Genomic DNA, 13,022 nt, shown 5'->3' with positions numbered 1-13,022 from the left:
TACACACTCACCTCGACGCCGTACACACTCACCTCGACGCCGTACACTCACCTCGACGCCGTACACTCACCTCGACGCCGTACACACGCACCTCGACGCCGTACACTCACCTCGACGCCGTACACACTCACCTCGACGCCGTACACACTCACCTCGACGCCGTACACACGCACCTCCACGCCGTACACACTCACCTCCACGCCGTACACACTCACCTCCACGCCGTACACACTCACCTCCACGCCGTACACACTCACCTCCACGCCGTACACTCACCTCGACGCCGTACACTCACCTCCACGCCGTACACACTCACCTCCACGCCGTACACACTCACCTCCACGCCGTACACACTCACCTCGACGCCGTACACTCACCTCCACGCCGTACACACTCACCTCCACGTCGTACACACGCACCTCGACGCCGTACACACTCACCTCGACGCCGTACACACGCACCTCGACGACGTACACACTCACCTCGACGCCGTACACACTCACCTCGACGCCGTACACACTCACCTCGACGCCGTACACACTCACCTCCACGCCGTACACACTCACCTCCACGCCGTACTCACCTCGACGACGTACACACTCACCTCGACGACGTACACACTCACCTCCACGCCGTATACACTCACCTCCACGCCGTACACACTCACCTCCACGCCGTACACACTCACCTCCACGCCGTACACTCACCTCGACGCCGTACACACTCACCTCCACGCCGTACACACTCACCTCCACGCCGTACACACTCACCTCGACGCCGTACACACTCACCTCGACGCCGTACACACTCACCTCGACGCCGTACACACTCACCTCGACGCCGTACACACTCACCTCGACGCCGTACACACTCACCTCGACGTCGTACACACTCACCTCGACGCCGTACACACTCACCTCCACGTCGTACACACTCACCTCGACGCCGTACACACTCACCTCGACGCCGTACACACTCACCTCCACGCCGTACACACTCACCTCGACGCCGTACACACTCACCTCGACGCCGTACACGCGCACCTCGACGCCGTACACGCGCACCTCGACGCCGTACACACTCACCTCGACGCCGTACACACTCACCTCGACGTCGTACACACTCACCTCGACGCCGTACACACTCACCTCCACGCCGTACACACTCACCTCGACGTCGTACACACTCACCTCGACGCCGTACACATTCACCTCGACGTCGTACACTCACCTCGACGCCGTACACTCACCTCGACGCCGTACACACTCACCTCGACGCCGTACACACTCACCTCGACGTCGTACACACTCACCTCGACGCCGTAAACACTCACCTCGACGCCGTACACACTCACCTCGACGCCGTACACACTCACCTCGACGCCGTACACACTCACCTCGACGCCGTACACACTCACCTCGACGCCGTACACTCACCTCGACGCCGTACACACTCACCTCCACGTCGTACACACGCACCTCGATGCCTTACACACTCACCTCGACGCCGTACACACGCACCTCGACGCCGTACACTCACCTCGACGTCGTACACACTCACCTCGACGACGTACACACTCACCTCGACGCCGTACACACTCACCTCGACGTCGTACACACTCACCTCGACGCCGTACACTCACCTCGACGCCGTACACACTCACCTCGACGCCGTACACACTCACCTCGACGACGTATACACTCACCTCCACGCCGTACACTCACCTCCACGTCGTACACTCACCTCCACGTCGTACACTCACCTCGACGCCGTACACACTCACCTCGACGCCGTACACACTCACCTCGACGCCGTACACACTCACCTCGACGCCGTACACACTCACCTCGACGCCGTACACACTCACCTCGACGACGTACACACTCACCTCGACGACGTACACACTCACCTCGACGTCGTACACACTCACCTCGACGTCGTACACACGCACCTCGACGCCGTACACACGCACCTCGACGCCGTACACACTCACCTCGACGCCGTACACACTCACCTCGACGCCGTACACACGCACCTCGACGCCGTACACACGCACCTCGACGCCGTACACACTCACCTCGACGCCGTACACACTCACCTCGACGTCGTACACACTCACCTCGACGACGTACACACTCACCTCGACGACGTACACTCACCTCGACGCCGTACACACTCACCTCCACGCCGTACACACTCACCTCCACGCCGTACACACTCACCTCGACGCCGTACACACTCACCTCGACGCCGTACACACTCACCTCGACGCCGTACACACCCACCTCGACGCCGTACACACCCACCTCGACGCCGTACACACCCACCTCCACGCCGTACACACCCACCTCGACGCAGTACACACTCACCTCGACGCCGTACACACTCACCTCGACGCCGTACACACTCACCTCGACGCCGTACACACTCACCTCGACGCCGTACACACTCACCTCGACGCCGTACACACTCACCTCCACGCCGTACACACTCACCTCCACGCCGTACACACTCACCTCCACGCCGTACACACTCACCTCCACGCCGTACACACTCACCTCCACGCCGTACACACTCACCTCCACGCCGTACACACGCACCTCCACGCCGTACACACTCACCTCCACGCCGTACACACTCACCTCCACGCCGTACACACGCACCTCGACGCCGTACACACGCACCTCGACGCCGTACACACGCACCTCGACGCCGTACACACTCACCTCGACGCCGTACACACTCACCTCGACGCCGTACACACTCACCTCGACGCCGTACACACGCACCTCGACGCCGTACACACGCACCTCGACGCCGTACACACGCACCTCGACGCCGTACACACTCACCTCGACGCCGTACACACTCACCTCGACGCCGTACACTCACCTCGACGCCGTACACTCACCTCGACGCCGTACACACGCACCTCGACGCCGTACACTCACCTCGACGCCGTACACACTCACCTCGACGCCGTACACACTCACCTCGACGCCGTACACACGCACCTCCACGCCGTACACACTCACCTCCACGCCGTACACACTCACCTCCACGCCGTACACTCACCTCCACGCCGTACACACTCACCTCCACGCCGTACACTCACCTCGACGCCGTACACTCACCTCCACGCCGTACACACTCACCTCCACGCCGTACACACTCACCTCGACGCCGTACACACTCACCTCGACGCCGTACACTCACCTCCACGCCGTACACACTCACCTCCACGTCGTACACACGCACCTCGACGCCGTACACACTCACCTCGACGCCGTACACACGCACCTCGACGACGTACACACTCACCTCGACGCCGTACACACTCACCTCGACGCCGTACACACTCACCTCGACGCCGTACACACTCACCTCCACGCCGTACACACTCACCTCCACGCCGTACACTCACCTCGACGACGTACACACTCACCTCGACGACGTACACACTCACCTCCACGCCGTACACACTCACCTCCACGCCGTACACACTCACCTCCACGCCGTACACTCACCTCCACGCCGTACACACTCACCTCCACGCCGTACACACTCACCTCCACGCCGTACACACTCACCTCCACGCCGTACACACTCACCTCCACGCCGTACACACTCACCTCCACGCCGTACACACTCACCTCGACGCCGTACACACTCACCTCGACGCCGTACACACTCACCTCGACGCCGTACACACTCACCTCGACGCCGTACACACTCACCTCCACGTCGTACACACTCACCTCGACGCCGTACACACTCACCTCGACGCCGTACACACTCACCTCGACGCCGTACACACTCACCTCGACGCCGTACACACTCACCTCGACGCCGTACACACTCACCTCGACGCCGTACACACTCACCTCGACGCCGTACACACTCACCTCGACGCCGTACACACTCACCTCGACGCCGTACACACTCACCTCCACGCCGTACACACTCACCTCGACGTCGTACACACTCACCTCGACGCCGTACACATTCACCTCGACGTCGTACACTCACCTCGACGCCGTACACTCACCTCGACGCCGTACACACTCACCTCGACGCCGTACACACTCACCTCGACGTCGTACACACTCACCTCGACGCCGTAAACACTCACCTCGACGCCGTACACACTCACCTCGACGCCGTACACACTCACCTCGACGCCGTACACACTCACCTCGACGCCGTACACACTCACCTCGACGCCGTACACTCACCTCGACGCCGTACACACTCACCTCCACGTCGTACACACGCACCTCGATGCCTTACACACTCACCTCGACGCCGTACACACGCACCTCGACGCCGTACACTCACCTCGACGTCGTACACACTCACCTCGACGACGTACACACTCACCTCGACGCCGTACACACTCACCTCGACGTCGTACACACTCACCTCCACGCCGTACACACTCACCTCCACGCCGTACACACGCACCTCGACGCCGTACACTCACCTCGACGCCGTACACACGCACCTCGACGCCGTACACTCACCTCGACGCCGTACACACTCACCTCGACGACGTACACACTCACCTCCACGCCGTACACGCACCTCGACGCAGTACACACTCACCTCGACGCCGTACACACTCACCTCGACGTCGTACACACTCACCTCGACGCCGTACACTCACCTCGACGCCGTACACACTCACCTCGACGCCGTACACACTCACCTCGACGACGTACACACTCACCTCCACGCCGTACACGCACCTCGACGCAGTACACACTCACCTCGACGCCGTACACACTCACCTCGACGTCGTACACACTCACCTCCACGCCGTACACACGCACCTCGACGCCGTACACACTCACCTCGACGCCGTACACACGCACCTCGACGCCGTACACACGCACCTCGACGCCGTACACACTCACCTCGACGCCGTACACACTCACCTCGACGACGTACACACTCACCTCCACGCCGTACACGCACCTCGACGCAGTACACACTCACCTCGACGCCGTACACACTCACCTCGACGTCGTACACACTCACCTCCACGCCGTACACACGCACCTCGACGCCGTACACACTCACCTCGACGCCGTACACACGCACCTCGACGCCTTACTTGGCGATCCATGGACTCATAGGCAGTGAAACGGATCACCCTGAAGTTTGTTTGCTCTCTGTTTGTGCTCACTTCCCGGAATCTTCTCAGCAATAGCAAAGCGCTGAATCTCCAAACTGTAAATTACAGGCTCCGACAGCCCCAGAAAGACGTGTAAGATCGTAGTAGTAGTAGTAGAAAAGACACTTTTGTGAGCTATCTGGCAGATGTCAACCAAGGGAGCGTGATATGCTGGCACCATTTAACTAGAAGCCTGCTTCCTCTTGTGTGTGCTGCTTTGGATTTCCAGCATCTGCAGAATCTCGAGTTCCATCTTTTTATACTTTTGTAACTACTTCCACGAAATTTTGGCTAACTGGGCCAACTGCTTAAATGGACCAAAAGTACTCGTCCCAACATGTCCCAATTAACTGGAATGCACCGGATTTCTCATTGTAACTGGCTAATTTTTGTCCTGCAGTGTACAACAGATGTCAATGATAAGCAACGTGATTCAGATCCCTCTGCCACTAACCTTGACCTCTCCAACATTTAAGATTCAAACATATCTATCATGTGTTGATTAAAGACACAAGGATGTGCTGGGGCCCACAAAGCTCAGGAGAGCACAAGCCCCTTTGCTCCCTCCCCTCAGCAGACATGGACACCCAGACGACGAGACTCTGACTATCCCTGCAGACCAGCAGGACTTCAATGGCTCACCTGGACCCTCTGGATGGGCAATATCACGGCACAGGAACCAGTCGTACTGCTTATTAGACCTGTTCTGCTCAACATGCAGAATGAAAACGAATCGCTGCTGCCTTGACATTGGCCATCTTCCTCCATTCCCTGCACATCCACGTGTCTGTCCAACAAACACTTGCAACATACCTGCGTCCACAAACAGCACTTTCCTTCCCCACCACTCCACTGCCTCAGAGAAACAACCCAGGTTTATCTGACCTTGCCTTACAACTTGTTCCCTGGTGTATCTATTCCTCACCCTCCGCTGGGTTAGATCCCAGTCTGTAACCCACTCTCCAGGAAGTGTTAATCTATACATGTGCCCCCAACCCCTGGGTTAGATCCCAGTCTGTAACCCACTCTCCGGGGAAGTGTTAATCTATACATGTGCCCCCAACCCCTGGGTTAGATCCCAGCCTGTAACCCACTCTCCAGGGAAGTGTTAATCTATAAATGTGCCCCCAACCCCTGGGTTAGATCCCAGCCTGTAACCCACTCTCCAGGGAAGTGTTAATCTATACATGTGCCCCCAACCCCTGGGTTAGATCCCAGCCTGTAACCCACTCTCCGGGGAAGTGTTAATCTATAAATGTGCCCCGAACCCCTGGGTTAGATCCCAGTCTGTAACCCACTCTCCGGGGAAGTGTTAATCTATACATGTGCCCCCAACCCCTGGGTTAGATCCCAGTCTGTAACCCACTCTCCGGGGAAGTGTTAATCTATACATGTGCCCCCCAACCCCTGGGTTAGATCCCAGTCTGTAACCCACTCTCCGGGGAAGTGTTAATCTATAAATGTGCCCCCAACCCCTGGGTTAGATCCCAGCCTGTAACCCACTCTCCGGGGAAGTGTTAATCTATACATGTGCCCCCAACCCCCTGGGTTAGATCCCAGCCTGTAACCCACTCTCCGGGGAAGTGTTAATCTATACATGTGCCCCGAACCCCTGGGGTTAGATCCCAGCCTGTAACCCACTCTCCGGGGAAGTGTTAATCTATACATGTGCCCCGAACCCCTGGGTTAGATCCCAGTCTGTAACCCACTCTCCAGGGAAGTGTTAATCTATACATGTGCCCCGAACCCCTGGGTTAGATCCCAGCCTGTAACCCACTCTCCGGGGAAGTGTTAATCTATAAATGTGCCCCGAACCCCTGGGTTAGATCCCAGCCTGTAACCCACTCTCCAGGGAAGTGTTAATCTATACATGTGCCCCCAACCCCTGGGTTAGATCCCAGCCTGTAACCCACTCTCCGGGGAAGTGTTAATCTATACATGTGCCCCCAACCCCTGGGTTAGATCCCAGCCTGTAACCCACTCTCCGGGGAAGTGTTAATCTATACATGTGCCCCCAACCCCTGGGTTAGATCCCAGCCTGTAACCCACTCTCCGGGGAAGTGTTAATCTATACATGTGCCCCCAACCCCTGGGTTAGATCCCAGCCTGTAACCCACTCTCCGGGGAAGTGTTAATCTATACATGTGCCCCCAACCCCTGGGTTAGATCCCAGCCTGTAACCCACTCTCCGGGGAAGTGTTAATCTATACATGTGCCCCGAACCCCTGGGTTAGATCCCAGCCTGTAACCACTCTCCGGGGAAGTGTTAATCTATACATGTGCCCCCAACCCCTGGGTGATGTCCCAGTCAGTAGCACACTCCCGGGGAACTGTTGTGCTTTATATAAATGCCTGTATTTCTCCTGATGCGGTTCAGGAGGCTGGCGAGCCTCAATGACCCAGAGAGCTTTGCTGGCTGGTGTCAGGGCTTTGTGCTTTGACCCTTGGTAGGGTGACCCATGCTAAACAAGTCAGACTCCACCAGTGTCCACCGGTCCACAGGGCCAACAACCCTGACTGGTCAAACAAAACAGCAACGAAGATGCATTCTACATCTGAGTCTCCATCAATAGTGAAAACCGAGAGGAAGCTACTGACACGAGGAAGCAAGTCCTGAGCACTACCAGAGCTGGAGAACATTCAGAGTGAGGGATGGGGGAGTGGGACAGGGGAGGTGGGAATGGGATTGGAGGAGCAAAGGGATGGGGGTGTGGGGAGGGGAGGAGGGAATGGGATTGGAGGAGCAAAGGGATGGGGGTGTGGGGAGGGGAGGGGGAAGGGGAGGGGGGAATGGGATTGGAGGAGCAAAGGGATGGGGGTGTGGGGAGGGGAGGAGGAAGGGGAGGGGGGAATGGGATTGGAGGAGCAAAGGGATGGGGGTGTGGGGAGGGGAGGTGGAAGGGGAGGAGGGAATGGGATTGGAGGAGCAAAGGGATGGGGGTGTGGGGAGGGGAGGAGGAAGGGGAGGGGGGAATGGGATTGGAGGAGCAAAGGGATGGGGGTGTGGGGAGGGGAGGTGGAAGGGGAGGAGGGAATGGGATTGGAGGAGCAAAGGGATGGGGGTGTGGGGAGGGGAGGGGGAAGGGGAGGGGGGAATGGGATTGGAGGAGCAAAGGGATAGGGGTGTGGGGAGGGGAGGTGGAAGGGGAGGGGGGGAATGGGATTGGGGGAGCAAAGGGATGGGGGTGTGGGGAGGGGAGGAGGAAGGGGAGGGGGGAATGGGATTGGAGGAGCAAAGGGATGGGGGTGTGGGGAGGGGAGGGGGGGAATGGGATTGGAGGAGCAAAGGGATGGGGGTGTGGGGAGGGGAGGTGGAAGGGGAGGGGGGACTGGGATTGGAGGAGCAAAGGGATGGGGGTGTGGGGTGGGGAGGTGGAAGGGGAGGGGGGAATGGGATTGGGGGAGCAAAGGGATGGGGGTGTGGGGAGGGGAGGTGGAAGAGGAGGGGGGAATGGGATTGGAGGAGCAAAGGGATGGGGGTGTGGGGAGGGGAGGTGGAAGGGGAGGGGGGAATGGGATTGGAGGAGCAAAGGGATGGGGGTGTGGGGAGGGGAGGTGGAAGGGGAGGGGGGAATGGGATTGGAGGAGCAAAGGGATGGGGGGTGTGGAGAGGGGAGGGTGGAAGGGGAGGAGGGAATGGGATTGGGGGAGCAAAGGGATGGGGGTGTGGGGAGGGGAGGTGGAAGGGGAGGGGGGAATGAGATTGGAGGAGCAAAGGGATGGGGGTGTGGGGAGGGAAGGTGGAAGGGGAGGGGGAATGGGATTGGAGGAGCAAAGGGATGGGGGTGTGGGGAGGGGAGGGGGGGAATGGGATTGGAGCAGCAAAGGGATGGGGGTGTGGGGAGGGGCGGTGGAAGGGGAGGAGGGAATGGAATTGGAGGAGCAAAGGGATGGGGGTGTGGGGAGGGGAGGTGGATGGGGAGGAGGGAATGAGATTGGAGGAGCAAAGGGATGGGGGTGTGGGGAGGGGAGGTGGAAGGGGAGGAGGGAATGGGATTGGAGGAGCAAAGGGATGGGGGTGTGGGGAGGGGAGGTGGAAGGGGAGGAGGGAATGGGATTGGAGGAGCAAAGGGATGGGGGGTGTGGGGAGGGGAGGGGGGAATGGGATTGGAGGAGCAAAGGGATGGGGGTGTGGGGAGGGGAGGTGGAAGAGGAGGGGGGAATGGGATTGGAGGAGCAAAGGATGGGGGTGTGGGGTGGGGAGGTGGAAGGGGAGGGGGGAATGGGATTGGGGGAGCAAAGGGATGGGGGTGTGGGGAGGGGAGGTGGATGGGGAGGGGGGAATGGATTGGAGGAGCAAAGGGATGGGGGTGTGGGGAGGGGAGGTGCAAGGGGAGGGGGAATGGGATTGGAGAGCAAAGGGATGGGGTGTGGGGAGGGGAGGTGGAAGGGAGGGGGGAATGGGATTGGAGGAGCAAAGGGATGGGGGTGTGGGGAGGGGGGAGGGGGGGAATGGGATTGGAGGAGCAAAGGGATGGGGGTGTGGGGAGGGGAGGGGGAAGGGGAGGAGGGAATGGGATTGGAGGAGCAAAGGGATGGGGGTGTGGGGAGGGGAGGTGGAAGGGGAGGAGGGATGGGATTGGAGGAGCAAAGGGATGGGGGTGTGGGGAGGGGAGGTGGAAGGGGAGGGGGGAATGGGATTGGAGGAGCAAAGGGATGGGGGTGTGGGGAGGGGAGGTGGAAGGGGGAGGAGGGAATAGGATTGGAGGAGCAAAGGGATGGGGGTGTGGAGAGGGGAGGTGGAAGGGGAGGAGGGAATGGGATTGCAGGAGCAAAGGGATGGGGGTGTGGGGAGGGGAGGAGGAAGGGGAGGGGGGGAATGGGATTGGGGGAGCAAAGGGATGGGGGTGTGGGGAGGGGAGGAGGGAATGGGATTGGAGGAGCAAAGGGATGGGGGTGTGGGGAGGGGAGGTGGAAGGGGGAGGGGGGAATGGGATTGGAGGAGCAAAGGGATGGGGGTGTGGGGAGGGGAGGTGGAAGGGGAGGAGGAAATGGGATTGGAGGAGCAAAGGGATGGGGGTGTGGGGAGGGAGGTGGAAGGGGAGGAGGAAATGGGATTGGAGGAGCAAAGGGATGGGGGGTGTGGGGAGGGGAGGAGGAAGGGGAGGGGGGAATGGGATTGGAGGAGCAAAGGGATGGGGGTGTGGGGAGGGAGGAGGGAATGGGATTGGAGGAGCAAAGGGATGGGGGGTTTGGGAGAGGGGGAGGTGGAAGGGGAGGAGGGAATGGGATTGGGGGAGCAAAGGGATGGGGGTGTGGGGAGGGGAGGTGGAAGGGGAGGAGGGAATGGGATTGGAGGAGCAAAGGGATGGGGGTTTGGGAGAGGGGAGGTGGAAGGGGGAGGAGGGAATGAGATTGGAGGAGCAAAGGGATGGGGGTGTGGGGAGGGGAGGAGGGAAGGGGAGGGGGGAAAGGGATTGGAGGAGCAAAGGGATGGGGGTGTGGGGAGGGGAGGGGGAAGGGGAGGGGGGAATGGGATTGGAGGAGCAAAGGGATGGGGGTGTGGGGAGGGGAGGTGGAAGGGGAGGGGGGAATGGGATTGGAGGAGCAAAGGGATGGGGGTGTGGGGAGAGGGGAGGGGGAAGGGGAGGGGGGAATGGGATTGGAGGAGCAAAGGGATGGGGGTGTGGAGAGGGGAGGTGGAAGGGGAGGAGGGAATGAGATTGGAGGAGCAAAGGGATGGGGGTGTGGGGAGGGGAGGTGGAAGGGGAGGAGGGAATGAGATTGGAGGAGCAAAGGGATGGGGGTGTGGGGAGGGGAGGGGAAGGGGAGGAGGGAATGGGATTGGAGGAGCAAAGGGATGGGGGTGTGGGGAGGGGAGGAGGGAATGGGATTGGAGGAGCAAAGGGATGGGGGTGTGGGGAGAGGGGAGGGGGGAATGGGATTGGAGGAGCAAAGGGATGGGGGTGTGGGGAGAGGGGAGGGGGAAGGGGAGGGGGGAATGGGATTGGAGGAGCAAAGGGATGGGGGTGTGGGGAGGGGTGGTGGAAGGGAGGAGGAAATGGGATTGGAGGAGCAAAGGGATGGGGGTGTGGGAGAGGGGAGGTGGAAGGGGAGGAGGGAATGGGATTGCAGGAGCAAAGGGATGGGGCTGTGGGAGAGGGGAGGTGGAAGGGGAGGAGGGAATGGGATTGCAGGAGCAAAGGGATGGGGCTGTGGGAGAGGGGAGGTGGAAGGGGAGGAGGGAATGGGATTGGGGGAGCAAAGGGATGGGGGTGTGGGGAGGGGAGGAGGGAATGGGATTGGAGGAGCAAAGGGATGGGGGTGTGGGGAGGGGAGGTGGAAGGGGAGGGGGGAATGGGATTGGAGGAGCAAAGGGATGGGGGTGTGGAGAGGGGAGGTGGAAGGGGAGGGGGGAATGGGATTGGAGGAGCAAAGGGATGGGGGTGTGGAGAGGGGAGGTGGAAGGGGAGGGGGGGAATGGGATTGGGAGCAAAGGGATGGGGGGTGTGGGGAGGGGAGGTGGAAGGGGAGGAGGGAATGGGGATTGGGGGAGTAAAGGGATGGGGGTGTGGGGAGGGGAGGTGGAAGGGGAGGGGGGAATGGGATTGGGGGAGCAAAGGGATGGGGGTGTGGGGAGGGGAGGGGGAAGGGGAGGGGGGAATGGGATTGGGGGAGCAAAGGGATGGGGTGTGGGGAGGGGAGGGGGAAGGGGAGGGGGGAATGGGATTGGAGGAGCAAAGGGATGTGGGTGTGGGGAGGGGAGGAGGAAGGGGAGGGGGGAATGGGATTGGAGGAGCAAAGGGATGGGGGTGTGGGGAGGGGGAGGAGGGACGGGGAGGGGGGAATGGGATTGGAGGAGCAAAGGGATGGGGGTGTGGGGAGGGGAGGAGGGAATGGGATTGGAGGAGCAAAGGGATGGGGGTGTGGGGAGGGGAGGGGGAAGGGGAGGGGGGAATGGGATTGGAGGAGCAAAGGGATGGGGGTGTGGGGAGGGGAGGGGGAAGGGGAGGGGGGAATGGGATTGGGGGAGCAAAGGGATGGGGGTGTGGGGAGGGGAGGGGGGAATGGGATTGGAGGAGCAAAGGGATGGGGGTGTGGGGAGGGGAGGAGGAAGGGGAGGAGGAATGGGATTGGAGGAGCAAAGGGATGGGGGTGTGGGGAGGGGAGGTGGAAGGGGAGGGGGGAATGGGATTGGAGGAGCAAAGGGATGGGGGTGTGGGGAGGGGAGGTGGAAGGGGAGGGGGGAATGGGATTGGAGGAGCAAAGGGATGGGGGTGTGGGGAGGGGAGGAGGGAAGGGGAGGGGGGAATGGGATTGGAGGAGCAAAGGGATGGGGGTGTGGGGAGGGGAGGGGAAGGGGGGGGAATGGGATTGGAGGAGCAAAGGGATGGGGGTGTGGGACAGGGGAGGAGGAAGGGGAGGGGGGAATGGGATTGGGGGAGCAAAGGGATGGGAGTGTGGGGAGGGGAGGTGGAAGGGGAGGAGGGAATGAGATTGGAGGAGCAAAGGGATGGGGGTGTGGGGAGGGGAGGTGGGAAGGGGAGGGGGGAATGGGATTGGGGGAGCAAAGGGATGGGGGTGTGGGGAGGGGAGGGGGTGTGGGGAGGGGAGGGGGAAGGGGAGGGGGGAATGGGATTGGAGGAGCAAAGGGATGGGGGTGTGGGGAGGGGAGGTGGAAGGGGAGGAGGGAATGGGATTGGTGGAGCAAAGGGATGGGGGTGTGGGGAGTGGAGGGGGAAGGGGAGGAGGGAATGAGATTGTAGGAGCAAAGGGATGGGGGTGTGGGGAGGGGAGGAGGGAATGGGATTGGAGGAGCAAAGGGATGGGGGTGTGGGGAGGGGAGGAGGGAATGGGATTGGAGGAGCAAAGGGATGGGGGTGTGGGGAGAGGGGAGGGGGAAGGG

This window comes from Hypanus sabinus, assembly GCF_030144855.1.
Source record: "Hypanus sabinus isolate sHypSab1 chromosome 24 unlocalized genomic scaffold, sHypSab1.hap1 SUPER_24_unloc_17, whole genome shotgun sequence".
NCBI lineage: Eukaryota > Metazoa > Chordata > Chondrichthyes > Myliobatiformes > Dasyatidae > Hypanus > Hypanus sabinus.
This window is presented reverse-complemented; position numbering follows the sequence as displayed.